The sequence below is a fragment of the Amblyomma mixtum genome, chromosome 3 (assembly GCF_055824585.1).
Source record: "Amblyomma mixtum isolate Tamu chromosome 3, ASM5582458v1, whole genome shotgun sequence".
Lineage (NCBI taxonomy): Eukaryota > Metazoa > Arthropoda > Arachnida > Ixodida > Ixodidae > Amblyomma > Amblyomma mixtum.
Window position 1 is genome coordinate 212,851,407 of NC_143014.1, and position 18,327 is coordinate 212,869,733.

The following is an 18,327-nucleotide window of genomic DNA, read 5'->3' on the forward strand; positions in this document are numbered from 1 at the left end:
CCGACGCAAACGCCCAGTCCATTGGAGCGCGATCGCAGAGCGCTGCATGCAAGCTGCGCTGTAGGTGGACAAGGTGGGCCACCGAAGGCGAAAGTTGGGCGCGGAGGTCAAGGAAGGGTGCCGAATCACGCGACTGCGGCCGAAGAGAGAAGAGTGCCAGTCGGGGCGCCCTCTGACCGCGAGTACGCGAACCGCTTTTCGGCGGCGGGGGTCGTCTCTCAGCGGGAGAGGAGGCGGCGGCCTTCTTCCCCGCGTTGTTTGCAATCCCTCGCCCGAAAGCGCGCGCTGGAGGGGCAGGCGAGAAGCGGGCCCACAACGCGCCCTTCTCCCTCTCGCATCGGACGGCCCGCTGCTCTGGCGCTCTTCTTGCGTCTGCCAGTTGCCTCCTTTGTTGCCCCGGCGTCGTCGACTGTAGCCTGTGTGGACACGCGTGTGCGATAGCGTTGTCGCGTTTTTAGGGGTTCCTCGTCGTGCGATGTGCATCGTTTCCACCGTGGCGGCTTGACACGCGCTGTGGGACGTCCTGCCGGTCTCTCGCCGTAGGAGCCACGCGGCCGCTATGGCGGACGCCGGCCAGTTCCCCGGCGGATAGCTCTCTGACGCAGGTGAGTCGCGCCGGCTGCTGCGGCGCACATGGCGGTCAGCCCGTGACCGTCACTGCTGGACACACGGGCCGGCGTCCGGATAAGTCCCGCACGCGGCGCGCGCCGACGCGTCTGTGCGCGCAGCGTCACGATGACGCGGTGTTACTCGCGCCTTGCCTAATCGCCTCCTCTCCGCAGAGCGTCCACAGATTGTCGCATCGCACCGGCGCACGAAGCGTGCCTTTTTTGGTTTTTTTGCGCAGAAATTAGCCCCAGGCACAGTCTGCGTAATGCAACGAAAGAGGCACGGTTCTCGCAGAAGCCATTCGCATGCTGCGTGACTCGCGCGTAAGCGGATGTGTTTTTGTCGTGCTGTGAGAAATGTTCCACTGTAAGTGCTTGACCTCTCAGAGATGCTGAATTTTTCAGACGCATGTATTTGTGCGTGCGTGTTGCAAGTGGCATGTAGCGTGAACATCTGATCCCTCATGTCTGCATGGTAATGCGGCTGTATATATGCCTTCTAACGCAACGTTGAACGCGCACATGAAACATGGGTTCCTAGCCAGTTCGCGCCCTTCTAAATCAACGTTGAACGCGCACATGAAGCGTGGGTTCCTAGCCAGTTCGCGCCCTTCTTAATCAACGTTGAACGCGCACATGAAGCGTGGGTTCCCAGCCTGTTCGCGCTCAGGTAGCGAGTATGCTGCCACAGTTGTTTGGCATTAAAAAATGTTGTCTCATGTCAGCACTATTGCATGTGATCAGCCTCTCCGTTCGTCCATATGTTGGCTGAAGTTGCTTGAGGGTTCAAGTACTGGTCAGCCTTTTTCATTTATGTAACAAGCTGTCTTGCGGAGTTGGAATTGTGAAAATTGTTTCTGACAGCATGTAATCCAATTTGGACACGGTTTATCTATAAAGCTGACACATTGAAGTAACGATCTCCATATGTCCCACTTAGCAGAGACATGTGGACATCGCGCGTGTCTGTAAACCTAATTGCGTTGTGGTGGAGCGCTGTCTGGAAACCCTTCGAGAAAAGTTCGTCAAGATGACAAAAGACCCTTCAGAGAGACAGTGCTAAGTCGCATCACTTCTTTGTGGAGCTCGCCCAACAAGCCATGTGTGGCCAAGGGTCTGCAAAGATCCCAAGCAACTTTACTGTACCGCATACGCACTGCCTTTGCTCGTTCTCCTCCGTGGATGTAAAGACGGGCCTGGCGTCGTCTCCATCATGTTCAACGTGTGGTCTGTGCAGTGATATAGGACATTACTTGAAGTGCTGTACTCTTTACAAAGCTGAAAGGTGCGTGTTATTCGGCTTTCTCAAGGAGGCAGGACTCCCTCACAGCTACCTTCAGGACATTGTTTTCCCGCGCGGGAACCAATTCTGTAGAAAGGAGGCTTCACGTCTTCTTTTAAAGTATTTACTGAACACGGACCCAATCTCCACATGGTGACAACAGGAGTGACTTATTTGTGTTTGGCCGCCGCGGTGGCTCAGCGGTTATGGTGCTCGGCTGCTGACCCAAAAGACGCGGGTTCGATCCCGGCCGCGGCGGCTAGAATTTCTTTGGAGGAGAAATTCTAGAGGCCCGTGTACTGTGCGATGCCAGTGCACGTTAAAGAACCCCAGGTGGTCGAAATTTCTGGAGCCCTCCACTACGGCGTCTCTCATAGCCTTAGTCGCTTTGGGACGTTAAACCCCATAAACCAAACCAAACCTATTTGTGTTTGTGAGTTCGGTGCCGGATTATGTGATTTAGTTATTGTAGGCGTCGCTACGGTGGAGCAATTGCCGGCAGATTCCGCAAGGGTAACCCCACCTGTAGCTTACGGCATCTCAACTCGTTAACAGATAGCGAAGCATAATGAACGCAGTGGAGGAAAGAAAAGTTACCTCTGTGTGGATGATTGGTACGACCGCAACATCTGCATAATGTTTGCTGGTCTCCATCCCGTTTACTGCATTTGCCTTTTAGCTTATGGTGTTTTAACGGTACAGTTGGTAAAGTCTCGAACTCCGCATACCGGCGCCAGAGCGAGCCGTGCATAACTGAGCATAAGCTGTTCTGGATGAACAAATAGTGCCTTGACCTATACTACAAGCGCAGTTTTCCTGGCATTGTCACCTGGGTAGACAGTATACCTGTAAACAAAATAGGTATACGGAAACAAATATGGCCATATGGGATATTCATAGCAACGTTTCATTTTTGCGCAAGGCGCGTGTCCTATGTGCTAGTTTTACCTGCTTTGGTGAACGCCGCAGGAAAACTCCTTGCTAACAAACTTGCTGCAACCTATCTTTTGCCGTAGGCGGCTTTGGAGGTAGTAGGTATCATGTGAAATAGAAAATGCTCCCAACTGTTGTCGTTTCTGCGGTCCCTGGTGAGCTATGCCGCCATTCGATCGTGCTGCACTGACGAGAAAGGAAGAAATCTTGTTCCGCGGTTGTCGTCGTCTCCTCGTCGGTCTCCGCGAGCAGTGCTCTCTCCCCGCACCTTGACGTCTGGCGGCAGGTGTTTCGCCCGAGCGAGAAAGCCAGGTCAGCCGACTTGGCAGCCGCCGAACAGCGCCGGGGTGCACTGCCAAAGCGCTGCATTTAGACGACCATTTTTACACCCGCCAAGGTCGTTCCTAAACCGGCGCCGACGGAAGACGCTCGTCTTGTGCGAGAAAGAAGAAACGTGCTGGGTGGGTGGATTACCGTTCTAGCGCGTGCGCGACCGGCTTCGAATCTGCGTTTCACGTACTGTCGCACACGAGTGCCAGGTTTTTTGGTGCAGAACTGACGGTCGCTATTGCTTAGGAAGCTCAGTCACCCGTTTTTTTTTTTTCCTGCCTGCATTTGTGTGGCTCAGGAGGGTTTGCGCATGTATTGAATATTGGACTGTCTTCATAGAACTGGAGCCAGTTGCGACGCGAGTAGGTTTTCTCGCTGTATCAGGTGCCTCCGTCGGCTACTCACGACGCAAATTGGGTACTTCGGGACAAGTGGCGCTGCGGCTTCTGTTGACTTCGTCTACTTGCGTGGCGCGGGCACATTCTCCACCCCTTCTTCCGCGAAAATGCCGCAGTCGCTCAATCGAACCACAGAGTCACTGTGTTTTGGCCCCTTTCGATTTTGCCGCCGTTGTAGATCGCCGGGCTGTCCAGTGAACGTTGGAGCGCTGATAAACTGCATCACCCTTGGAACAATGCGTTTAGAACCCTGCGCAACCTTTTCAAAATATAGCAGTTGTGAACATTTCCTTTGTTATTTTAAAATGTAGCGTCCGCTTCCATGTTCTTGCTACGTAGGACTGCTCTTTACTTTTTTTTTAACCAGTGCACTGCGTTTGGTATCACGTGCTGGGGTTGAAGTTTTCGATTACTGCTTCACTGTCATCCCGAAGACGCCCGTGCGCTTCAAAAGACGCTGTAGTGGATGGCTGCGGATCAATCTAAATCTCCTGGGTTTCTTCAACTTGCAATGACATCGCGCAGCCTACTCTAGTCGGATACAACTCAAGTCTGCAGCGAAGCTCCGCCCAGATTCAAAGGCCGCCGCACAGACAAACAAGTAGTCCGTATCTTATTTCCTTTACTGTTGTGATTGGCTAGCGGAGTAATACAAAACGCTGCGGACCGCGTTAAGGTCAACTATGCGCGGTTGCCGGTGTGCGGAGTGCAGTCTTTTGTCAAAAGTATACAGCCCTAGAGGTCTGCTTCTGAGCCACGCAGCGTGGCTCCTCTTGCATACTCAGGGACCCTAATAACGCTCCCAAGCCTAGGACTTAGGCTTGGAGGCAAGCCCCTTTGGCTGTGTATTTTTGACAAACACTGTCTACATGCGAATCCTATGGTCAGCGCTGAAATTCCCCGGACCGAGCGATAACTGCGCTCGAAGCGGAGCGGTGGCGTCCGTCGCGCCCTCCATTCACAATGGCGCGCGTGCGCCGTGCCAGAAAGTTGGCCGCGTTGAGAAAAACGCCGGTAACGTCCGTGCAACGCGGCGGGTGCTGTGGCGAAGCCGGATCCTTGCGCATGGCGTCATAAAGACACGCAATGAAACAGTGCTTACCGTGCATTGCTTTCTATGTATTTTATTTTTTTTTGCCGATGTTATTTAGCCGGCCGGAGGGAAGTTGAAAGAGCAAAAAAAAAGAGAAGCAGCAAAAGCGAAGGCGTCTCTGTAACGACGCGAGTGCCATGTCCGCCTCTGCGGCCGACTCGATTCGGCGAAACGCTCCGGTGCCCCCCCCCCCTTTCCACCCCCCGGCTGCCGTGCTCCGAAACCTGGCGCGCAGCATTCTTCTGCACGTGGATGCAGCCCGGAACGCTGCTGCGGCCGTGGCGGGCCAAGCAAAGAGCAAAAGTGTCGATTTAAGGAGTGTGAAAATGCTGTATCGTTTGTTAGCCTCTGGAAGCCAGATCTCTCTCTCACCGCGTGCTTTTCTCCTTTCCCGGCTGTGGCTAGCTACTTCGCGAGACGTACTACGGCAGCAACCTTTGCGCGTGATTTTGTTTCGTTGGCCGAGCCGTTCGCTGCACCTCGGGTCCTTTGCCGGCGTTCCTTTACACTGCGCGGGTTCTTTTCTGTTTTCTTCTCGTAGAGCTGTTCATTCTTTCGCTTCGTGAAGAAATAAATCGCGGCCGTGAAACTCCTTGGCGCCTTTCCGAGCATACGTGGATACCGCGACATTGTGTTTGCTTCTTTGATCGCCTTCGATTCCATAGGCGTTTGGGCTTGTTTGTTGTTACCCTGTGAAATTCTACCCGATGCCAACTGTCGCGCATTTTCTGGATATTTCCCAGGGACCCTTTCCATGCGATCGGGGTTTTGTCGACGTATTCTCTTTGCGGTTGATAGTAATCTTTACTTAAAGGAGAGGCTTGTGAAGCGATGAAAGGTGCTCGTTGGTACGTTAACCTATGATACTCGTTTCTTTAGAGCCCAGATCGTTCGCTTTGTTCAAAGCTGCAGCCGCCGCGGTGGCTCAGTGGTTATGGCACTCCTGAGCAGAAAGAAGTGGATTCGATCCCGGCCGCGGCGGTTAAATTAGAGGCCGGTGTACTGTCCGATGTCAGTGCATATTAAAGAACCCCAGGTGGTCGAAAATTCAGGAGCCCTTCACTTCGGCGTTCCCCAGACTTGAGTCTCTTTTGAACGTTAAGCCCCCATAAACTAAAGCTGCATTTAAGACTAATGGACTAATAAGTCCATCGTTTCTGTCCTTGATCGGCGTCTTGCCGTGGTATGTCGTCCATGACCATACATCCAGGCAATGGACTTTTTTCTTTTAGTAGTGCACCCTTCTAGCGGCCGCTAGCCTGCCCGGCCGGCTATGCTTCGGCTCTTCCCTTCTGTGAAAATTTTTTTATAATGGCGGGGTGGGCTTGCATTCGGACTGTAGCGAAAAGCAGTGCTGGCCTCCAGCCGGAACAGGTGGGCGTAGGTGCCCACAGAAATATTCCTAACACCGAAGTCACCAGAAATCCGAATTCCCTAGCTGCCTAGAGGCGCGCACAGGCATTGAGGGGTGCAGTGTGCAGGGAAGGGCTACCCACACCCTGCAGTTCGTGGCTGCATGCTTAGCGTGCCAGCAATTCAGCTTCTGTGAAAATTTCGGTGTTCCGAGAACTTTTTTGAGGAGCCTGTCAGCGCTACTGGAAGAAGGGCCTTTGTAGCGTTCCCCGAATTCTACATATTTCGGGTCTGGCGGGCAGAACACGCGGGTTCTGACAGCGTGGTGCTGCAGGTGCGACGCCTACCGAGCCTTTTCTAATCGGGAGAGGAAAGGCGACGCGAACTCCGGACAGGTGCAAAACCGGTTCAGCAGCAAAAGTGGGCCATTTTGCCCATCGGGCCGCACCCCTTTGACGTCGGGTTGTTTACATCGGGGAGGGGTCTATTCCTCTGAAGGCGTTCGTTAGATAGCTCTATTACAAATCAAAGTGTTCGAAGAGGTGCGTCCTGCTTTGTGTAACGAGAACACACTGGTTGTAATTGCTTCCTTCTTCTACGATATAAGTTCAGAAAATTGGTGTTTGCTTCTCGGACGAGCTTGACGCGGTTAAGTTTGCATCTTCGCTGTGTCAAGAACACCAACAGAAAAGCGGACCAACCGCAATATTAAAGGGCGTCACCGACGTGGGCCCTCAGTCACCCGCAAGACTCCCTTAGTGACGACGCCAAGGATCGCCAGCAGATCCGTGGTGCCTGACGAAGCGCACCTCCGCGGGACAGTGCATCATCGGACGTCGCCGCCGTGCAGCTTTCGGAGCTCGCAGCGGCGCGAGTATGCACCGGTCGCGTGGCGCCCCGGTCTCTGACGTGGCGGTCGGAGCGAGGGGTCAGCTTGCTTTCCGCATCCCGGACAAAAGGAGAGAGAACGCGCGGGAAGGTCCAGCGCGGCGCACGTCCTTCTCGGGGTCCGCGCGCTAACCCGATCAGCGAGAGCCTCGGGGCCCGCTCATTGCCGGACGAGAGCGGGTGGGCGAGCGACGTGCCCTGCATGGCACGATGCTCTCCGCCATCCTCGCTGCTGAGTCACGCTGCGAGGGCAGGTGCCGCTGCGCATGCGTGGCCCACACACGGGGGCGTCCTACTGCATGCGCGGTCGCTGGCAGCACGTTCCCTTTGCAAGTTTCGCAGGCGGGTTCGAGCAGTGCCGACGGTGTGCGTTGAGAACGCCGTCGCTCGCAGCCAGGCCAGCACTGCACGAAGCGCCGGCCGCCGGCGGCGCGCGTGGCTCGCCGACTGCCAGCTCGGTCCGGTCAGTGGCGGCGCCATCTGCGTGCCGCTGACACGCATATCCGCGCGCCGTGCGCGCCGCCGGAGTTCATGGACGGACGCGGCCCGGTCATCACGGAGCGGCGCAGCCATTGGGCCGTTCGTGACCGAGCAGACCTTCAGCGGCCAGACACGCCGCATAGCAGCGTGCATCCGCCTTCGCTGCTACAGACCCATTACGGGGAGGGGGGGGGGTCTGCACGGCGCGCCGCCATCTTTGTTCGCCGCCTGTCTTTCTTTGTCTCGGCCCGGTGGTAATCGAATCAAACCTTCTCACCGCGTACGAGTGGCCACCCCCGTTGGTCGCCCGTCAGGCTTGTCTGGGCTTCTCTGTGAGGCCTGCTTTCGTCAGCAGCCTCTCTGGCGGAAGAACGTTCCCCCGTTCGGGTCTAGGACCACTAACGCGATCTTGCGAGCTCAGTGGAAGCAATGACCTGCAAGTCGCTCGTTTGGTTTAAAATTTTGGCGTTTTGAATTTAGCGTCCCTTTTGCAGCTACTGGCGCACCGCTGGCAGGTCGTCCGAGCCGTGAGCCACTTTCATGCGCCATTTTTTTTTTTTCAACCTAGTTCTAGCAGGTTAGCCGTTTCGCTGCGCATTGGTTGGTTCTCTGAATCTCGGCGTACCAGCTGCTCTCCAGTGCAGGCCCCTTCTCAAAGAACGATTCGGCTTCAAAGGCTTGCTCTAGTGCAGCGCCCCCGCGAGTGGCAGCAGAGCTGGGCCGTGGCACCTACGAGAGCCGGGAGAGATGATGGTTGCCGCTGCTCTCCCTGCTCGTCGCATCCGGCGGTGGCCAAGGGCGCTCTAGCAGCGTTGCCGCTCTCGGCTCAGCAGCGTGACTCACCTCGCGGCTGCTGATGCACGCGCGTGGCATATTCAGGCTCCACCCCGTTCGCCTCCTGCCCCGCAGCCCGGTATTGCTGTCTGACATGGTGAAAAATGACGCGTAATTCCAAATTCTGTTGCCCGCATCTCGTTCTCCCTCCCTTTTTGCTTGCTGGTTTTGCTCGTGCTGTTTTTCGTCGGTCGCATTCGACTCGAAGGCGACTCGGCTGTACCGTGTACTTTTGCCGTGGAGTTTGTTCTCCCCCGGGCTTCGCCGTGGGCGCAAGCTAACGCTGTGTCGCGATCGACGCTTCGCCGACCCTCCGGTGAGCGAGCGGCAGCACGCCCCTTTCGCGGCGCCCACCGCGGTCGGTGTTGCGCTAAAATTTTGTCAGGCCGTTGTAGTAGGTTACCACGTGAGTTTGACAGACTGCCCCCCACCCCTCCCCCCTCTGTCAACCGAAAAACTTGGCAAAATTGTTGATGGCATGGCGCCGAATCACCGTTTTGAGAAAAAGCCAGCGCACTCCGTGCTCTTTCGTGGTGGGGTTTGCTCTATCCTGTCATATACTCGCTTTTTTTTTTCGTTGTCCCTCGCCGCTTTCTGAGCGCACCTCCTGCTGGGAAAGCACTAGTGGTAACCGCCTCTGCATTCGCTGCTGCCCCAGCGACATACTCTACACATTGGCCGTACATATTCTGATTGGATACGTTTTAGCCTGTTTCGTTCGTTTAGTACGCCTCTAGCCTGTTCGTGGCGGGGGCCCCTGAAGTTTCCGTGCAGTACTGGAGGCTTCGGTTGTCGCTGCGACGATAGCGAATAAACTTCGCACCTTCTCGAGACCCCTAGCGTAGCTGGGCGCATGTATTGCCAGTTTAGGTACTTGATTGCCAGGATGTTTCATCATCAGCCTTTGGGCTGGGGACAGATAGGGCCAGGGAAGTAAAGTGAGGAGGAAAAGGGCGAATAGCAAGTGGGCGTTGAGAAACGGACACCGTGCTATTATGGCAAGCACACACTACCGGCATGATTGACCTTTGAATTGATTTACGCGCTCCTGGAGTTGATATATCGTGAGGTTGGTGGCCTACAGCACGAAAGTTATGCAATCATTGTGATCGGCTATGCGTTATGTTCGATCCACCACAGGCGCAGCGCTTTGAACTGTCCCTGCTAGAAACCCCACGTTGCAGCAGAGGCCGATTCATGCGCCTCTCTAGCAGGAGGCGGTTGGCGGGGGCACCATGCATTGGTGAAGCAATGTAGTAGAATACGATTGTCGAATACGAAAGGGTTTGCTTGAGTTGTCTTTGCACGTCCTGTCGCGAGTTCCATAACGGCCTAGTTAAACTAGGCGGTGGGGGTCTTCTGGCATGCAGATGAGAAAGCGTTTTTGACTGACATCCGCATCTGAAAAGGGAGAACGCAAAATGAAGCAACACCCTGCGTATGGCACGGCCGAAAGGCTGCCCGCTCGTGGTCTACGCGTCTCCTCGCGTACGCGCACCTTGATCGTTCCGTTGGCCCGGTTCTCTCCTTCGTCCCTGCAGCGGCGATCCGGCCTTCGCAGAAAGTGCACTGCGATCGAGCCGGGAGGTGCGAAGCTCATTTGTCTCGTGTCCCGCGAAGAAAGCGAGTGCCCCCGAGGGCGTGCAACTCTTCTTCAGGTGCGAGGAGGAGGCAGTGCCACCCCCCTTCCCTCTCCGGGTGACCTTGCCCGCGGCGGGAGGTCTGTGACATTCCACGCATCATTGTGGCGGCCGCAGCTGCGCGCGGCCGTGCCCACGTGAAGCCCGTCGGGAGAGGGCGGCGGCGCCGTGCCGGCCCCAGAATGACCCGTTGCCACGGTTACCACCAAGAGGGACGAGCGGCGTTTCCCGTTCTCTGCCGCCGGCGGGGAGGGCGCGCCCTCTTGGGCACAGCGGTCTCTCGCTGCTTGCCCCTCTGGCGATGAGGACGTCCTGTGGCCCGTTCTTTCTTCCTACGTGTCAAGTCGGCCGGATGGCACTTCATCCGCGCCTGCCATCAGTGCAACGCAGGCCAACGGGCTTTCGGAGGCGCGCTGGGCAGTTTTGCCCAGGAGGCCGCAAAATTTCCGTTTGCTGCGTTGCCGCCTGTACAAGGTGAAATGAGCGCGTTTAAGGCGAGAGCCTTATATGGCCCATTAGCAACGAAACCTGTCGGCGTCCAGGTAAAGTGATCCACGAAACTCCCAATGACGTCATCAGCAAAAAAAAAAAAAGTCTTCCGAAGATGCGGGGAAGTGAACTAAGGACCTTAGATTGCGAGGCGAGCGTTGCTTTTTTTGCCACTGCTTGTACGGGGCATTGAGTCAAATGAACGTAACAACAAGTCGGGGTGGTGGCTCCTGTGTGACGCGATGTGCAACGAACGATAGACCGGATACGACAGCTATCTTTCCAAACTGGGCAACATGCAGGGATTTGACGTCGGAGTACACAGTCGTGTTTTGGATGACGTCGTAGAACTGCCTGTCGCCTCCTAAGCGTGACGCTTTGCAACCCGGACATCTCAGCATTCACTTCTTTTTTTTTGTTGTGGTGAGGCTCTTTTCGAGATCGTGGATTAACGCAGTTGCCGCGTTTGGGGGGTCTTCAAGAAGTTATACGAACAGTGTAACGCTTCGAAGAAAACGAAACAAGTGCGCTTTCTTCTCCCAGCAGTTTCTACAGTGTAAACAAAAGATGCGAAGCAGTCTTTGTAGCCAAAACTGCGGAGATCAACAAGGGAGCGCATGCAGGTAAACCCTGGACGAAAGGCGCCCGCCAGAACGCCGCGGTGAACCCAGCTCAAGTCAGGCGCCGGCAGCATACCGCGCTCGTGGTTATTTTTCTTTCTCGGGTTTATTTAGTCTGTCTCTCGCTCGCGGTAGGCCTCTCGCTGCGCTGGCTTTCGGGGCTGCCCGTCGCTACTATCTCTGGCAGGTCGCGACAGTTGACGGCGGGCGCCGCGGTCGTAAGTCGCGAATGAGCGACGGCACCTTTCCCCTGGGCCAAGCTGTGGTCCTGCGATGCTGCTGATGCGACCCCCTGAGTGATGAGCACTGCAAGTCTTCCATCCCTGCAAGGGAGAATGTTGCGCTGTCCATGCGCAATTTCCGGCGCAAACGTTCGGCGGTGGGTGAAATATATCGGCAGCCGGATATTTAGGCGCCGTCGGGCGTCTGGTTAGCCCGGCCTGGGGCCGGACCCTGGCGAGCGGAGATCGCGGTCTTTACAGGGCTGTATTATCATGTGCCGTGCTGGTATTCTGCAGATCCCCTGGGTGCCAGCATTCGATTCTTGTCAAAAACTTCAAGGACCACGTCAAAAGGGACGTACCGTGCGTGTGATGGGGACTGTCACGCAAGTTTGTCGTCTGTACAGAACATGGGAACGCTTTTACTTACCCACGATTTCTGAACGGATTAACTTCCTCGGTATTCGTCGGTTGCTCTGCGGCGCCTTCGAAAACGTGGTCCAGCTACAAAACTTCCAGTTCTTGGTACTTCTGTAGAATCCTGGGTGTGTGACGTAAAAAGAGGGCAGCATGAGAAGCCGATAACACAACGCGCGGCCATCTGTAAAGGCGGGGAAGGGACGACTGGCCCTGTTATTCTTAGGTTTACTTAAATCCAGGTGCGAGGCCGACGAATGGGGAGTGATTGAAGCGACGAAATACCGCTTAGAATACTTCGCGCCACGGCGCAATCCGATGTAAAAAGCGTTTTTGTGTACGATAGGACAGGGTGGCCAAATCCATTTGGGGTTTTTGTTGTCCGATTTCCCGTTTCGCTCCGTTTTTCCGCCTCCGCCATGTTTTTGAAGCATGTGCGAGCCGTTACAAACTACATAGCCGCCATCAGCGCCGCTAAGCGAAATGCGCCACTGTTTGCCTATTTAAAACCGCTGTTGCCTGTGCCACACTGGAAGAGGGGAGTTGATATTTTAGTGCGCGCTGCTCAGGCGTTCTTTCTTCCCGAACTTTTTCGCTTTCTAGGAGATAGCTGTTCCCGATGTGTGTCACATAGACGGGGGGTGGAGGGTTGGTAAGCGCGCAAATGTCTGGCGCGTCTTCTTCCTCAGGTGTGCCCACATGTCGCGGGGAGGGGGTCTGCAACCACATCTCCCTCGCTCCTCGTCCGTTGCTCGTATTTCCGCGCGCTTCCTTTCCGCCCGGGGCGCGCATCTGCACAACGTTGGAGCAGCGCACTGAGAGGACAGAGATCGAGTTTCGGAAGGAACGTTCTCTGCGTGTTCTGTTATTTTCCTTTTTTTTCTTCCTTTTTTTTTCTTCTTTCTGTCCAACATATTTGAAGCGACCAAGAAGCGAAGGAAATTGAGAAGGAATCCGCGAAGATGTTTATCCACCGCGAGCGAAGCCACGCGGTCGTCGCTTGGGTGCCGTCTCTGTCTGTACCCCTCTTTCTCACCGTCCTCCCTTTTTTTTTTCTTTCTTCCTCCTTAAAATGCGCGTGTTTTTCTTTCTCTTGTGTGTCGAGCTTTTGACTTCCGGTTGCAGACATCACCGCCTGTCTGTCTGCTGTCTCCTCAGTGGCCTTCGCTGGCAGTCCTCTCCAGGAGGTGCTGCCCTGGCCTCGCTTCTATGCCCCCCCCCCCCCCCCCCCCCTCACTTTTTGTGCGCTTTTCTTTCCCTACCCCTCTGGCAGGAGGGGTAGTCGCTTGCTCTGTGCGCTTTTGGCCGCCCTAATGCGCGCGGTTCACATCGGTGCTGCTGCCGCTCTGGCGCCGGCGAGCCGGAAGAGCCCTCCCCCCTCTCCTTCGTCCTCTCTCTCCCGATCGGACGGAATTTCGTGAAAGCAGAGTCGCGACGCGAAACGGAACGACCACCATATGGCACATGTTGGCTTCGTCGTTGCGATAACGGATTCGCTCTCGGGCGTTGCGTAGACGCCGTCACGCTGCTGCGTCGCCCGCTCGCTGGTAGTTCCCATCGGAACTCGCCGAGCGGTGCTGCGTGCGGTGTGTGCGCGCACGTGCGGCCGCCACTGTGCTGCTGAAAGCCCACTGTCTCGGTTTCGCGTGAACTTTAGCCGATATTTTGTCTTTTAGCCTTTTTGTTGCGTGTTGTGCGCTGCGTGCGGCTAGACTGTGCTCCGTCTCGTCGTACGTGTCGGGCACTAGCCAGCGCACTTGGTTCTTTTCGCTGTGTTGTTATTAAAGCGGGGCACAACGGACCGGTGCCCGACGCCAGTCTCCGAAATTTACTCCTGGTTCGGAAACAGCCGGACACCTGGTCGCGTGCCTCGTATACCGTACGGCAGCAGAGTAACGTAAAAACGAAACAAGTTAGCTTTACGACGTCAGCAGACGTGACGGTGGATAGAGTTCAGAACGCCCCCTCCCCCGTTCTCCTTTTTGCCGTTTGCGCCGATCGCTCGGAACGAGGCCCGGCGTTGCCGCCGGACGACGACGGTGGCAGCGCGCTCGCGTAGCGCGTTTGAATAAGGTCGCATTTATCACGCGCAGCCCGTCACGAGAGACGCAGAGGGGTCGGGGCATTATGCGTTACCAGATTTCGCGCTCTGATGAAAAATTATCAATCACGCCGGAGAGCAGCGCTCCTTCGGTCTCCCGTTGTTCTCCGGCGCAGCGAGCTACTCTTTCTCTGGGCAGCGCCGCAGTCGGCTGGGGCCTCGGCTCCGGGGAGGGCATGGGGTTGGGAGAGGGGGATGCTTGCAAGGGAAGCCGAGTGAAGCCCTCTTTTTCAATGCATGCCTAATGGTGCGCCGGCCTCTTTTGCTTTTTGTCGTAGCTTTCCCTACCAAATCTTCCCGGCGCTCTCTCCATTGTGGCAGCCGTCCCCCCTCGGCCTATTCATCCCGCGTCGGGAACCAACAGGCCAGGTGGACGTGGCCTAGGCTTCACGCCGTGCTCTCCGCCATTATAGCTCGCGGCAGCAGCTGATTTAGCCGGCTTTCGCTCGCGGCGTATATCTTGCTCTTGTCGAGGGAGGCCCCCCCCCCCCCCCCCCCCCCCCCCCCCGGTCCCTTGGGGTGCGCGTTTTTGCTTCGGGCCTCGTTGGCACCGCTGCTGCTGCCTTTGACCCCGCTTCCCTTCTTTGTTCCCGTATTTGCTTGCGCCGACAGCGTGTGCGAGCAAATTCGACGCCGTGGCGTAAAGTTTTATGTTTCCACGCCGAAAAAGACGGGGCGCCGGAGGAAAGCGACGCAGACAGAAAGAGGAGCAGTCCGGCTCGCGGCAAAACAGAAGGGATTGGCGCTTTCAATAGCGCCCTCAGAGTCCTCGCGCGTAACGGTTCGCCGGCGCGTACTTGTTGGAGAGACTTGACGCGCACGCACAGCTTTTCTTTCGTCCGATCGAGGAGTCGTAAAAAAGGAGAGCCCCTACACGAGGCAAGCACTGCAACAACCGCCGCGCCGGGCTTCACGGAGGGGTTTCTTGGCCGTTTCCGCGATAGCCTGCCGCCAGCGCTTACGACGGCTCCATGCATCACGCGCGCCGCGGTCCGGCACGTACTGCTTGCGCTCGTCGCGGACTTGTTGCTCGCCGCGATGAGCGATGCAGGGACATACAATGAGCGAGAGAGGCCTCGGCTTTATTCTGTCGCGTTGATCGCGGCCTGGCCGATGGGGGGTCGTCATTTCGTTTCGGATGACCGCTTGCAGAGCCTCGTGTATGCGGTGTTATTCGATTGCTGTGCGGTTGCCTCCTCCTTGCGGAGATTGCGTAAACGTTTCCCGCGACCCCGCTGTCGTCTGCATCCATTTCTACTGGGCGCATTTGTCTTAGCGCTTCAAATCTTTTGCGACCTTTATAAGCGCGGATCTTTGTGAAGCAATACTTTCGGGTGACTATCCAACCTCTCTGGTAGCGATATCTCTGCCGAGGAAAAAAATATCTACAACAAACGGCTGATTGACTGTGGGCTCTACGCACGTCTGACTTTCGTTGACAAGTGATCAGTGCGCTTTGATTGTAGTGACGGTTGTCTTAGTAGTTTGCACTTGTCGAACGCTTTTCCACTGCGGATCAGATTTAGGCATGCGCATTTACTGCGTTGAGCAGTTTTGTGCCGTTTGGAAAGATAGTAAAACAACTGCGTAAAGTGTTTATAGCTTTATGCGTGATATCCTGTACATGAGAGGGAGCATTAAAGCGAATAAAACGGACACTTGTCTGTCGTAAGGTTATCCAGTCAAACCGCTTTCTGGTTACTCGGTTAAAGGGACTACTAAGTGAGCACGTTTGCCGGAATTATTCTCTGCATACTCTAGAAACAGTGTAACTGCATTCCTTCAGAGGTGGGGTGAGCGGGGCTGAAATGAGCCCGGCCGTTGGCGTAGGGAGGGAGCGAATGAAGTAGGCAAAAACCACGCCGTGTATTTTTGTGAAGCTCCCCGTCAGCCCGATTAGCCAACCTCCCCACTTACGGTGCGCCCCGGTACTCTGCGCAAGTGAAGCATTGGTCTTATTTGAGCAAGAAGCATTCACCGCGTGATGCAAGTATTGCGGCGCACTTCAGTGTGTGCTTTCATGATTTAATCATGATCGCAGTCCCCGTGTGGTGAGGCTGACACTGACATTGTACAGGGCATTGTCAGCGTTAACGCTGTTATGCGGTACTCTTTACGATTGCGTTACCGATGTAGACCATCAAGTGCTTTTAGTAAATATCAATGTAAATTTAAGTTCACCCCTGTACGCTTATCGATGGTGCAGCCACGCAGTTGGATGTGAAACCTAACACCGAGAAAACTATTCCTGCGAAAATTTCCTGGGAGAAATCAAGAAAATGTTCATCGGGACCACTCGGGGAAGTGAATGGTAACGAATCGCTATCCTTTATTTTTCTGCAAGCAATGTTTTAGCAGGCATAAGTTCAGGCTCACCTGTGCGGATGTTTTCTAGCGAATGCGTCTGTCATTAGGCCTAAGCTCGAGTACTAGCGCATGATTATTCACGTAAAACAATTCACCATCCACTGTGCTGATCTGATAAGGTGTTGTATTCACTCTCTCTGCAGGTAATGCTGGCGCCTTGCCATTTTGCTCTGGCGCATTTTCTGTTATATTTCCTCGATGCCCTGCCTATAAGGTGCGTTTTGAGCCGTGCAGTAATGCTAGTTTAACAAAGAAATTAATAAGTATAGAACTGCATTTATGCATTATATATTAATAATGTATTCAGAGGTAAGTGTACACGTTTGTACGCAAGAGAACGCGCGTGCAGCCGGAGGGGTGTGACCTGTGAAGAGGGGTCGCGGGAGAAAGGGACACAGCCTCTCTGGCCGCGTTTATTTGCATGCTCGGGGAACGAGCAGTATGAGAGGGAACCTGAATTGGCACTCCAGAGGTGACAATGTTTTTTTTATTTTCGAGTGCATTACCAGCTGACTGTTTACTTCGTGTTTGTACCCGTACACACCTGCTCGTAGAACCTCACCCGTGTGCGCGTTTTCGCAGGCTGCGCTTTTGGCTGCTTGTGAAGTCGCTTCTGCGGTGATTAGGAGCCGTCTTCTCCCGTACAGGCCGACCTGCGCGCCTGCTCCCAACGCCTCGGCTGAGCTTTGTCTCTAGCGCGGCGGGCGGAATCCCCGCAGATTCCCACGGCCGCGTCGGAAACGAGCCGCTCGTTCACCGCTGCGCGCGCGCGCGGCTTCTCTCGGGCAAGCGATTTCCCGCCAAGCCGTCGGCGGCCGCGGGTATTAAGGCGGCCCGACGAATTATCGCGGACCGTCCGCGCGCTCCAAGCAGATCCCGCGGACAGATTAATCCGCCAAAAGCGCGTTCCCCTCCCTAACGGTTCCGAGAAAAAGCAAGAACCGCCCTGGCAGCGTCGCGACCAGTAGTCGACCCCCGCCACCTTCCCTGCTCGCTCTCGCGGCCACGCGACGACGAGGCGCGCGGAGCGGCCGTCCGTCGCTTCGCGCGCCGCGGGCTGTCTGTGCCTGCTCTGCTCGCAACATCGGCATTAGCGTGCGCTACGTCGTCCTGCGGTTCGGCTTATGGAAGCATGCGTGTCCTTTGGAGCGCTGCTGCAGTGTTTGGATCCGGATCGCGAAAGGAGTGCGCGACTGAAAGCATGTCTCCTCTTTGCCGTTGAACCTGTGCTCCACGAGCTTGGATAGTTGCGTGTCCGCATTCGCTGTACGCTTTGCTTGCCCTCGTAACGGACCTTCCAGGTGCAAAGCCGAGTTGCTAGTCTGTTTAGTTACATGTGTACAGGGTGTGGTATGCAAAGTGGCTCTGGCTTGACAGCAGCGTTGGCCAGGGTGGCTGACTGCACCGCTGTATTTTTACTTCACCCATTTTCATCACTATAGTACTAACTTTGTTGTCGATTCCTGACCCCACTTTGTGACTCAATGCTTCGTGGCTGCACAGGATGACATTATTCAACTGGAACAGTACACGTGGGTGCCACTGTAAACTTTATTTGGATTGACGACATATCCAAACTAGCGCAAGAACTAGTGCGCCAGTGCAACGTACCCGCAATTCCTGCATCGCTTTATTTGCGGTGACTCAGTTCTTCAACACGTTGGGTGTTACTTAAAGGGTAGGCAAGAGAGTGTTGCTAGTCGCAACAGAAATAAGATGCTGAAAGCTCACAATACATGGCAGGCCTGTGTATCGTGAATGGTCTGCGTATGCCGGAGTAAAGATTGAATATGAGTCAGTTTAAACAAGGATGTCGACAGCTTGCTAGAAATTTTTGCGATATGTAACATCGGTATCACACGAACAGTTAGCAAACCGCAGGAGCAGCGAAAATACGAAAAGGAGAAGTGCACAAATGAGAATAAAGGATTCGTCGGCTGTTTTTTTTTTTTTTTCAAGTACACGGAAATATTGTGACAGGTGCAGCTGGCAGGAGAGTCGTTCCAGTCAGCTGCCGTCAGTGTGAAAAAAAAAAAAATGAAGGCGGAATGCCTTTACCGCGTTTAAGGGTGGTCGACCTGTCACACGTTCGCCGCTGGTTTCATAACGCATCAGGCTATCCATTACGGTAAAACTCGGAAAACAGACATATCCTTGATATATTGTGTCGCATTTTCGGGTCAGGGCTATTGCGTTTTTATTTCAGTTGGATGGGGCTTTGATTGCGTTCAGTTACCACTGTACAGGAAATTCTAGGCAGGCACGGTTAAAAA

General features: G+C 55.0%; 1 protein-coding gene across 3 annotated transcripts in view; it reads left to right on the forward strand.

Moving 5' to 3' along the window:
• Positions 1-18,327, forward strand: part of Tet (Ten-Eleven Translocation (TET) family protein) — a 185,756-nt gene that overhangs the window by 48,904 nt on the left and 118,525 nt on the right. Inside the window, exon 1 of one of the 3 annotated variants that reach the window (XM_089582650.1) lies at positions 310-605. The exons of the other annotated variants lie outside the window; for them this stretch is intronic. The gene's annotated coding sequence lies outside the window, so the exon portion shown is untranslated. Of the gene's footprint in view, positions 1-309; positions 606-18,327 lie in introns of those variants that run through there. 3 annotated transcript variants of the gene reach the window in all.